This window comes from Terrapene carolina, unplaced genomic scaffold, assembly GCF_002925995.2.
Source record: "Terrapene carolina triunguis isolate 2854851 unplaced genomic scaffold, T_m_triunguis-2.0 Scaffold837, whole genome shotgun sequence".
Lineage (NCBI taxonomy): Eukaryota > Metazoa > Chordata > Testudines > Emydidae > Terrapene > Terrapene triunguis.
In genome coordinates this window covers 5381910-5394095 of record NW_020665188.1, presented here as the reverse complement: position 1 = coordinate 5394095, position 12186 = coordinate 5381910, and the positions used below count along the sequence as shown (strand labels likewise).

Below are 12186 nucleotides of genomic sequence, written 5' to 3'. Positions count from 1 at the left end.
AAGAGGATAAATGGACACAAGTCAGATATCAGGAATGGCAATATACAAAAACCTGTTGGAGAACACTTCAACCTCCCTGGCCACACAATAGCAGATGTAAAGGTAGCCATCTTACAGCAAAAAAACTTCAGGACCAGACTCCAAAGAGAAACTGCTGAGCTCCAGTTCATTTGCAAATTTGACACCATCAGATCAGGATTAAACAAAGACTGTGAATGGCTATCCAACTACAGAAGCAGTTTCTCCTCCCTTGGTGTTCACACCTCAACTGCTAGCAGAGCACCTCACCCTCCCTGATTGAACTAACCTCGTTATCTCCATACTGATTTATACCTGCCTCTGGAAATTTCCATTACTTGCGTCTGATGAAGTGGGCATTCACCCACGAAAGCTTATGCTCCAATACTTCTGTTAGTCTTAAAGGTGCCACAGGACCCTCTGTTGAGAAAGTACAGAGTACAGAAATCTGGTGCTACATATCATGGGATCTTTAAAAAAGTATTTTTGAAGTAAACAGCACATCCAATTGCAAATACATTTTTATCACAACTTTAAGATTAATATAAATACAGAATAGTCAGGAACTGTAAAAATTAATGTTCTCTAGAAATAACTCACTCACATTGCACATACTGTATAATAAAGTATATATTTAACACTCTGATTCAGCACATCTTACCTGTGGTCTATGTGTTTGCAAAATGAAGTACTTTGAGAAGCAAATAGTGGGAAATGAGGGCATAGGGCATGAAAGGAGGTTCATAAACAGCGTTCTCTTACAAAATGGCACATCGAATTTTAAACACATATTAAGACCAGTGGTTCTCTAACTTTAATGTTAAAGTTTAATAAGTAATCAAGAATATAATATACATGCAACATGAGTGAATTAACTTTACTCCGAGAACCACAACATTACCTGATGCTTTTTGGTTGGAACTTGGTCTGCTGAACCTTCTGAGCACAGGGCTGTTATGACCTTTGTTGATAAGAAAATTCAGTCTGTGTCACTGTTTTTAACCCCTATAATTCAGGTTTGAGAGGTGATATGTTAATGCATGAGAAAAAAGACTTTAGGGATCAAACTGGTTGTGAAATGGATTAGATTACCTAATAGGTCATTCTCATCTCTAATTTGATGATTCCATGCATATTGAGTGTCTGTTACTTTGGATGCTGTTATCAGCTGTACAGATGTGCATTTAAACAATTTTGATATGAAAAATATAAATGAAACATTACTTCAGTATTTGCAGTCTTCATTAGGTATTCCTTGGAAATTCCAGGGAAATTCAGGGATTAGTGCGGATACTGATCTAACATCAATATGTTATTTAGGAGCGTGTCTATATGACAACAGCAATGTGGGGTGTGAATCTACCTTGCATTAGCCTGCAGCCAGACAGTCTGTGTGACCCCTGATGACTTGCATTAATAGTTTGTTAATGTGCTTTGATCTAGTCCTCTTTGAAATGGGACTAGATCAAAGTGCATTAATGAACTGTTAGTGCATGTTAGCAGGGTCCACATGGACAGTGATAGGCTAGTGTGGGATAGATTTGCACCCTAGCTTGGTGCAACTAATTGTGCAGGCAAGCTCTAAACTAAAACTGGAAAGCTTTTGAGGGCAGCAGCTATATGTAGGACTGCAATGCAGCCTGAAACATCAGTACAGTAGTCAATTGTTTATTTTGATATAAAGTTCCGTTTATTTTGTACTGTCACCACACTTCTGTTTTTCAATTTGCTGTAGACATTTCTACTGACAAAACTTACTTGCATTGTAGAAGTTGTTGGGATGACATTAGTGCAACCTATTTTAATTAAATGCCTTAATTTGATGGATTCACTTCCAGAATTATTTTCTGAAAGTTTCATCAAATAAGGTTGAGCTATTTTAAAGCATAGGAGTTTAAAAATAGTTCTTCTAGTAAGAAAACAATGTGCCTTTTATTGGAGAGCTCTAGCACCTTGGGCGAAGGTGATGGAATTTAGCAGGAATATAGTCCCTGGGTTGTAGATATATCTTTCATTGGGTTAATGAAAATTGGGCTAATGAAATTTAATTTAGCCAAATTGTAAGGATTTAATAAAATGTAATATGCGCATTCACACTGGATTACATTAAACAATAAAACATGCCATTCCTTATCATTACATTGGTGCAGCACATGGTGTGTGTGCAGTACAAGTTGAAAACTGCTACTGATTCAGCACTGTCTCGAGATTTCATTGCATGTGTTTGGATAACAAATAGTGAAATTTTGGTTTTCATAGGTATGGTTATGGAATATGATTTGTGAAGGAGTATGTTGAAGGAAGCAGGGCTCTTAAGGAGTCCTACCTACTTCTGTATGATACATAAAGGTATATGTAGAATGAGAAAATGGTTTGTTTTTTATTCCTATCCTATCTCCTAGAACTGGAAGGGACCTTGAAAGGTCATCGAGTCCAGCCCCCTGCCTTCACTAGCAGGACCAAGTACTGATTTTGCCCCAGATCCCTAAGTGGCCCCTCAAGGACTGAACTCACAACCCTGGGTTTAGCAGGCCAATGCTCAAACCACTGAGCTATTATTGATTGCACATATTGCACAGAGCAAAGCATTCTACTGCTGTATAGCAAATAAATGAATATTATGGAATTTCTTTTCTGTATTTTTCTTTTTTAAAATGTAAGAAATTTTGTTTTAAAAAAGTCCCTACTTTTAAAAGAATGTTAATGTTGCAAAATGAAACAGTCAAATTAGGAAATGACAAAATTAAGGTTACTTGTGCAATTTTGGTTAGAAATTTTAAATCTCCATCCTTTCCTGGAAAATGTTTGTGTAATAGATGTAATCTGGAAGCATTTGCACATCTAAAAATAAGAGTGACAGCCTTCCATTTCCTTTCCCTTATCTCATTGGTGTTGGGGATCCTTCATCTTTTTAGTCTGATTTGTGAAGTTTCCACATTTTCCCGCAGTTTACACACATCTCATCATTTTCCTTTGAAGGAGTGAGACCTGAATAGACAACTGAACTCTGGTCTCCTTTATGGCAGCACACAGCACTAGCCTTCTTTTCTGTTCTCTTGATTTCTCTTTTCACCTTTGTCCTTCATTTTTATTCCCCTCCTTTTTCCTCCTTCTCAGCTTCTCTTATTTTTAGTGTTTCAATATGAGAGGTGATTTGTTCTTCCGTGACACTGACTTTTGAATTAGCTTTTCTGGTGGCAACACTTCTGGTCTGACAAGGAAGAATGAACTGTTACTGACAGGATGGAGTGTCTCCAGGTTTCTTGGCTTTCCTCTACCGCTACATATTATTTCCTTTCTCAGTTTCAAGTCTCCTGCATTTGCAGCTTCTGCTCTGCCTTTACTTGCCTGGCCCTATTCTGAGTACTACATTTCTCTGCAGTATATCCAATAGGCAATTTCAGTTTGTCTTTATATAACTTAATATACCACAAGGTTCTATTCAGTATGTGGATGTGAAAGTCAGAGCATGTTGTGTACACCTACTTGGATAATGCTTAATTTCTTCAGGCTGATATTGTGTGATATTGTCCATGACTAGGACTGCTAAGTACTATGGTAATACAAATAATTAATACATGAGTTCACCCCAGCTGATAAAACCAGTAGAATAATACAATGCAACATGAAATCGAAGCAGTGATTCCAACAGCAGTTCTATATTAAAAGGAAAATAAATGTTTTCACCGTGATAGAATTTTAAAGCTTATATTGTGCTTCTTAAAATGAGTGATTAATTTTTTGTGTGTAAAATATGGCTTCTACATTTAATCTTTCAGATCTGTTTACTCAGTGCCAAAATAGTCTATTAATGGTACAGCTCTGTAGATGTGTACCTCTGCAAGATCCAAAGTTGACCACTTTATATTCTAGTATACCTAAAGACCCCAAATAGGGATTAGACTTCTCTTGTACTAGGCATTATACAAACAACACAAGGCCAGTTCCTGCCTCAGAGAGTTCACAATTTAGGATTTAAACAATACACAATAAGTGAATATATCAGTTTTGTGGCTGGAGGGTGGGAAGAGAACAAGGTGACAGCAGAAGAGCCACAGTGATCTTGGTCTCGAGTGGTCATCAGGCTCACCAGTACCTGACCCTTGTAACACAGTTATCTTGTGCTAAAGCCAGCCTCATCGAGGTATCTTGGGAATAGGTTGTGAATATAGATCCTTGTGCAGAATCTGAAATTCTACTTTTCTCACCAATGCAATTTCTAAATATGCAATGCTTTTGCCTCTTCAAGCCATAAAATCTAAATTAATTGTAGGTTTAAAAAACTATATAAAGTGGAGGACACTTATCAGTATCTGGGTTAGAGTTTGATCTTCCCTATTACTGTATGGATGTTGTGATAATAAATATTGTCTACATATGGATCCAGCTGTAAGGAAACCTTGCATTGAGACCTTCTGTACTGAAGTCAGTTCTTGTTGGAAAATACCTTTAATTGGCAGGTTGTCATCCATTGACTTGGGGAAGCCTAAGTAGATTTATCTACTTAATGGATGAACAAAATTAGACCAGATTGTTTTCAGACCAGTCTGTGCAGATTAGTCTACAGCAAACATCTGAGGATAATTACTTTGAAACTGCTTCTCATTTATAAATGTTTTCTGTGCAGTATGAGCTGCTTGGCTTCATTCCTAGTATTCCCCACTTTAGAAAGTTCCTTCTATTGTAGGTTTAGGCAGTTTTTTAAAAATTCTATTCTTTCTGACAGGTATTATGCTCTTAACTTTATTAGATAAATTTGAATAGTTAACCTCTGGCGGTTTTTATATGTAATAAAATAGTACTCAAGTTACTCACCTGAATTTGTGCCTAGAAGTTTTATTGGACATATTCCAAATTCTCCAGCAACCATGTTGTACTACATTTCTGTAATTTTATTTTTTACATAAAGCCCTAACATCCTCTTTCTGAGATTGTGGCATTACACCAGGAATGAGTTTGGCTCGTTGTGTTATACACTCTGTGCTTGAAGTTGTGTAATGTGTGAATTTATGGCCAAAATTTATATTTCCAACCTTTTATTACTTATCCCACAGAGATGCAACTTAGGCCTTATCTGCTCACAAAAGTCATACTGTTGTAATTATACTTTGTATATAAAGTTTATTTGGCTACATCATACTCAAATTTGATGAAAAACACAATATAGACTACATCTTTGAAAATATTGAACTCCATTTGAACCCCTGAAATTTTTGTAATTGGGGGAAAAAATCTTTTCTGTCTTTGCCGTTGTGAAGATCAATATTTTTTCAAAGTTAATACAGAATAAAAGCAGGTTTCAGAGTGGTAGCCATGTTAGTCTATATCAGCAAAAACAACGAGGAGTACTAGTGGCACCTTAGAGACTAACAAATTTATTATGCTAATTTCCCCCTACTGTTATTCACACCTTCTTGTCAACTGTTTGAAATGGGCCACCCTGATTACCACTACAAAAGTGATTTTTTTCATCCTGTTGATAATAGCCCACTTTAATTGAATTGTCTCGACCCCCCACTTGGTAAAGTAACTCTTATCTTTTCATGTACTGTTATATATATCTTCCTACTGTATTTTCCACTCCATGGATCTGATGAAGTGGGTTTTAGCCCACAAAAGCTTATACCCAAATAAATTGTTAGTCTCTAAGGTTATAGATTCATAGATAGATTCATAGATTCTAGGACTGGAAGGGACCTCGAGAGGTCATCGAGTCCAGTCCCCTGCCCGCATGGCAGGACCAAATACTGTCTAGACCATCCCTGATAGACATTTATCTAACCTACTCTTAAATATCTCCAGAGATGGAGATTCCACAACCTCCCTAGGCAATTTATTCCAGTGTTTAACCACCCTGACAGTTAGGAACTTTTTCCTAATGTCCAACCTAGACCTCCCTTGCTGCAGTTTAAGCCCATTGCTTCTTGTTCTATCCTCAGAGGCTAAGGTGAACAAGTTTTCTCCCTCCTCCTTATGACACCCTTTTAGATACCTGAAAACTGCTATCATGTCCCCTCTCAGTCTTCTCTTTTCCAAACTAAACAAACCCAATTCTTTCAGCCTTGCTTCATAGGTCATGTTCTCAAGACCTTTAATCATTCTTGTTGCTCTTCTCTGGACCCTTTCCAATTTCTCCACATCTTTCTTGAAATGCGGTGCCCAGAACTGGACACAATACTCCAGCTGAGGCCTAACCAGAGCAGAGTAGAGCGGAAGAATGACTTCTTGTGTCTTGCTCACAACACACCTGTTAATACATCCCAGAATCACGTTTGCTTTTTTTGCAACAGCATCACACTGTTGACTCATATTTAGCTTGTGGTCCACTATAACCCCTAGATCCCTTTCTGCCGTACTCCTTCCTAGACAGTCTCTTCCCATTCTGTATGTGTGAAACTGATTTTTTCTTCCTAAGTGGAGCACTTTGCATTTGTCTTTGTTAAACTTCATCCTGTTTAACTCAGACCATTTCTCCAATTTGTCCAGATCATTTTGAATTATGACCCTGTCCTCCAAAGCAGTTGCAATCCCCCCCAGTTTGGTATCATCCGCAAACTTAATAATCGTACTTTCTATACCAATATCTAAGTCGTTAATGAAGATATTGAACAGAGCCGGTCCCAAAACAGACCCCTGCGGAACCCCACTCGTTATGCCTTTCCAGCAGGATTGGGAACCATTAATAACAACTCTCTGAGTACGGTTATCCAGCCAGTTATGCACCCACCTTATAGTAGCCCCATCTAAATTGTATTTGCCTAGTTTGTCGATAAGAATATCATGCGAGACCGTATCAAATGCCTTACTAAAGTCTAGGTATACCACATCCACAGCTTCTCCCTTATCCACAAGACTCGTTATCCTATCGAAGAAAGCTATCAGATTGGTTTGACATGATTTGTTCTTTACAAATCCATGCTGGCTGTTCCCTATCACCTTACCACCTTCCAAGTGTTTGCAGATGATTTCCTTAATTACTTGCTCCATTATCTTCCCTGGCACAGAAGTTAAACTAACTGGTCTGTAGTTTCCTGGGTTGTTTTTATTTCCCTTTTTATAGATGGGCACTATATTTGCCCTTTTCCAGTCTTCTGGAATCTCTCCCGTCTCCCATGATTTTCCAAAGATAATAGCTAGAGGCTCAGATACCTCCTCTATTAGCTCCTTGAGTATTCTAGGATGCATTTCATCAGGCCCTGGTGACTTGCAGGCATCTAACTTTTCTAAGTGATTTTTAACTTGTTCTTTTTTTATTTTATCTGCTAAACCTACCCCCTTCCCATTAGCATTCACTAGGATAGGCATTCCTTCAGACTTCTCGGTGAAGACCAAAACAAAGAAGTCATTAAGCATCTCTGCCATTTCCAAGTTTCCTGTTACTGTTTCTCCCTCTTCACTAAGCAGTGGGCCTACCCTGTCTTTGGTCTTCCTCTTGCTTCTAATGTATTGATAAAAAGTCTTCTTGTTCCCCTTTATTCCCTTAGCTAGTTTGAGCTCATTTTGTGCCTTTGCCTTTCTAATCTTGCCCCTGCATTCCTGTGTTGTTTGCCTATATTCATCCTTTGTAATCTGTCCTAGTTTCCATTTTTTATATGACTCCTTTTTATTTTTTAGATCATGCAAGATCTCGTGGTTAAGCCAAGGTGGTCTTTTGCCACATTTTCTATCTTTCCTAACCAGCGGAATAGCTTGCTTTTGGGCCCTTAATAGTGTCCCTTTGAAAAACTGCCAGCTCTCCTCAGTTGTTTTTCCCCTCAGTCTTGATTCCCATGGGACCTTACCTATCAGCTCTCTGAGCTTAACAAAATCCGCCTTCCTGAAATCCATTGTCTCTATTTTGCTGTTCTCCCTTCTACCCTTCCTTAGAATTGCAAACTCTATGATTTCATGATCACTTTCACCCAAGCTGCCTTCTACTTTCAAATTCTCAACGAGTTCCTCCCTATTTGTTAAAATCAAGTCTAGAACAGCTTCACCCCTAGTAGCTTTTTCAACCTTCTGAAATAAAAAGTTGTCTGCAATGCAGTCCAAGAATTTGTTGGATAGTCTGTGCCCCGCTGTGTTATTTTCCCAACATATATCCGGATAGTTGAAGTCCCCCATCACCACCAAATCTTGGGCTTTGGATGATTTTGTTAGTTGCTTAAAAAAAGCCTCATCCACCTCTTCCACCTGGTTAGGTGGCCTGTAGTAGACTCCTAGCATGACATCACCCTTGTTTTTTACCCCTTTTAGCCTAACCCAGAGACTCTCAACACTTCCGTCTCCTATGTCCATCTCTACCTCAGTCCAAGTGTGTACATTTTTAATATATAAGGCAACACCTCCTCCCTTTTTCCCCTGTCTATCCTTCCTGAGCAAACTGTATCCATCCACACCAACATTCCAATCATGTGTATTATCCCACCAAGTTTCAGTGATGCCAACAATGTCATAGTTGTATTTATTTATTAGCACTTCCAGTTCTTCCTGCTTATTACCCATACTTCTCGCATTTGTATATAGGCATCTAAGATACTGGTTTGATCTTTCCTCCCGGTTTTGTCCTGACCCTCCTTTCTCTCTGCCAATATAGCCCACACTCCCTCTCGTCTCCGACCCATCTCCCAGGTCTCCATGTTCCCCACTTACCTGCGGGCTTTGCTCACCTGTCCCCGTCGAACCTAGTTTAAAGCCCTCCTCACTAGGTTAGCCAGTCTGTGTCCAAATAGGGTCTTTCCCCTCCTCGAAAGGTGAACACCATCTCTGCCTAGCAGTCCTTCCTCAAATAGCATCCCGTGGTCTAGGAACCCAAAGCCCTCCTGGCGACACCATCTTCGCAGCCAGGCATTCACCTCCATGATGCATCTGTCTCTGCCCGGGCCCCTACCTTTGACAGGAAGAATCGAAGAGAATACCACCTGCGCTCCAAACTCCTTCACCCGTACTCCCAGAGCCCTGTAGTCACTCTTGATCCGCTCAGTGTCACACCGCGCAGTATCATTTGTGCCCACATGGATGAGTAGCATGGGGTAGTAGTCAGAGGGCTGGATAATCCTCGACAATGCCTCCGTAACGTCTCGGATACGGGCTCCCGGCAGGCAGCATACCTCCCGAGATGAAATGTCAGGGCGACAGATGGGCGCCTCCGTCCCCCTCAGCAGAGAGTCTCCGACCACCACTACCCTACGTTTCCTATTCGCAGTGGTGGCAGCAGACCTCCCAGCCTTAGGGGTACGAGGCTTCTCCTCCTTTACTGTAGGGGGTGATGCCTTCTTTCCTGTATCAAGAAGAGCATAACGGTTACCTATTACCACAGCGGGAGGGTTCGGAGCAGGGGTGGAGCACTGCCTGCTGCCAGAAGTAACCAGCTGCCAGTGTCCACCCTGAGCCATCTCCTCCTCCACCAGTGGTGTATCAGCAGTCCTGTGTCCTGGGACAGCTACCTCAGCTGTCTCCACATGGACACTGTCCAGGAATTGCTCGTGGATTCGGATGCTTCTCAACCTAGCCACCTCCTCCTGTAGCTCTCCCACCTGCTGCCTGAGAGATTCCACCAGCAGGCACCTTTCACATTGGATGGTCCCCTCAGCCTGGATATCAGTAAGTGGAAATTGCAAGTTACAGTCTCTGCAAAACCACACCAGGATCTGGGTAGAAGCATCCATGCTCAGGCGCTCTGTCTGGCTACAGGCGCAGGTGGAGGAGACAGAAGCAGTGCTGGCACAGGTGTTGCGGGTCTTCCTAACCATCGTAAGCCTCCCTCTGTCAAACTCCCGTCTGCAGCCCCCTGTCCGCTGAAAGGGTTGTTTAAGCAAGAAGTTTAAAGTTTTAAGGGGAATAAAGGGAAAACAGATAGAACCGGCAAGGGACCCTCGCCCCTTCCCACTCCCCTTCCAAACTCCCTTGCGAAACTCCCTGTTAGCAGCCCCTGGTCGCAAACGCTCCCTGGTCGCTTGTGCGCTGCTTTATAAAGCCCTGGCCTGTATGAATGCCCCGCCCACTGAGTAAGGCTCAGCCAATTACCAGAGGCTTCCTGGTTTCAAACCTTCCTTTGAAGCTCACAGCTTCCAACTGTCAGCCACAGCACACGGTCCTTCAAACAACCAAACAAACAAACAGACTGCCAAACACAAGCTCAGCACACAGCAAGTAACCCCCAAACACAAACAAACACACACTGCAGACAGTCACTTACCCCAAAAGGGTGCTGTATTGCTCCTCCTTCACCTGGAGAACTCCCTTGCGAAACTCCCTGTTAGCAGCCCCTGTTCGCAAACAGGTGCCACAAGTACTCGCTGTTCTTACAGAATAAAGCAGTAGAAACCATACTGAATGTTTTAACCACCTTGTACTCACCCAGAACCTGTGTGGCACAATGATTTTCCAGTATGTAACCACTTGCAAGAGTCAGAGAATCATGATTCCTGCAGTACTTTTTCATATTTAAAAGGATTGCATTCTGAATGTGTTCTGTGGTTGTACCGGTATTAATTTTAAAGATGGTCCATGCATGCAGTTAAGAGGTCCCTATTTCCATAAATTCTACTTTAATTATTAATAATTCATCTGAACATGTTCAACAGAAAAACATTACTTTTTAGAAATAGAACAAAGATGTCTGGTCTTAATGGTAACTCTATAAACTGTTAGGAGTAGGCATCTAAAAAAAAAAAGGCTAGAAGAAGGAAAGGGTATTGCAGGAAAATATTATTCATTTATTTAATGCTCATGTTACACTTGGTACAGGATAGTATACAAAAATAGACAGAACATACCCTAAATAGCATATAGTCTATTCTAACTAATTGAATATCTATTATGGGGGGAGAGCTGTTCCCTGGGTAAATTTTTTTCTAAAAGCATGTTTTAACATGGCATACATAAATACAGCCTGTGTTGGGGCTAGTCAGTTCTAAGCAAAAATCGCTGAGTTCCTTTATTTTTCCCAGCTCGCTACCCTTCCTCCATCATCCAGTTTCCTTCCATTAAACTGTTGTATGAAAAATTCCATTTGTTGCCTTTCTTGTATGCAGTGCACTAATGTAGATGGCAAAAACAGCACTTGATCAGAAATAGTGCTATAGTAATCATTGTGGGATCTTTTGGTATAGTGTTATGTTGCCGAACCTCTAAATTTTGAGGTTGCCTTTGTCAGACAGTTACACCAAACTCCTATTATAATCAGACCCTTGTGTATTCTGCAGCACTGTGGGACTAAATTGTGTGGCAAGAACTCCTAAATTCCATGGCAATGTTCTTTTTATTCTGGCTTTGTGAAATATCCTTAATTCCTATCTCCATGAGGGTTGTCACCCTCAAACTCTCAAACTATGATTTACAGTTGAAAACACTAATTTGATGTAAATTTGGCGGTCATTATTTTTAGCAAAGGTTACTCTTGAAGATCCTGTTCACTGTTTTCTGGGCAGTCCACATCTATGGGTCTCAGCAGTTAAAATGTTGTCCAGGTGGCCTTGCTCAATAGCTCCTTACCTCAGTATGTATCATGGAAATGGGGAGCTTGAAGCCAACTTCAGTATCTCATCTTCTCTGCTCCCGGGGTATTGTCTATCTATTGTGGTGGTCATCCTGGCAAGCTCAGGTGGACAGTCTACACTTCAGGTTCCACCCACTCCCTGGCAACAAGCTAGATTTGACTTGTTTTCCTGAGGCCCTGCTGCTGTGCTCTATGGAAGGGTACGCTGAAATCCAGCTGACTCCTCCGGTGGGGAAAGATGGAAAACGAGAAGGTGCAGGCATGTTTTGGCAGTGCAGGAAGATGGGAGGCAATGCCATGGCAAAAAATGTGCTGAATTCTGTGACTGCAGCATCTTGAAGTCTGGTGGCAAGTCACACCTCTCTGAACTATTATTTCAGGCTCTCTGCAAACTCAAAAAGTTTGCAAACTCCATTGTTTTTCACCATTATCTAAGCAACTGTAAGGGGTATAAATGTGATATTTTTAAAAAAGAGACCTAGGGTTTTGGATTACAGTTCTGTGGCAGTGGGTAAATTCTATGACCATAGAATCATAGAATGCATAGGGCCTGATTATATTAGGTTTTCCTAGATTTTTTTTATTTAAATGAAGTGCATATGCTTCGAATGTACTGTATACTTAATTTCATACAATGTTATCTGGATAATTCTAATCTGATTTTATAATCCCATTTTAGATTGTCCTGT

The 12186-nt window shown here is 40.6% G+C and overlaps 1 protein-coding gene across 5 annotated transcripts in view; it reads left to right on the top strand.

The window, feature by feature from the left end:
• The window catches only part of FARP2 (FERM, ARH/RhoGEF and pleckstrin domain protein 2), a 242518-nt gene that overhangs the window by 128444 nt on the left and 101888 nt on the right, over positions 1–12186 (top strand). The gene's annotated exons all lie outside the window — the stretch shown is intronic.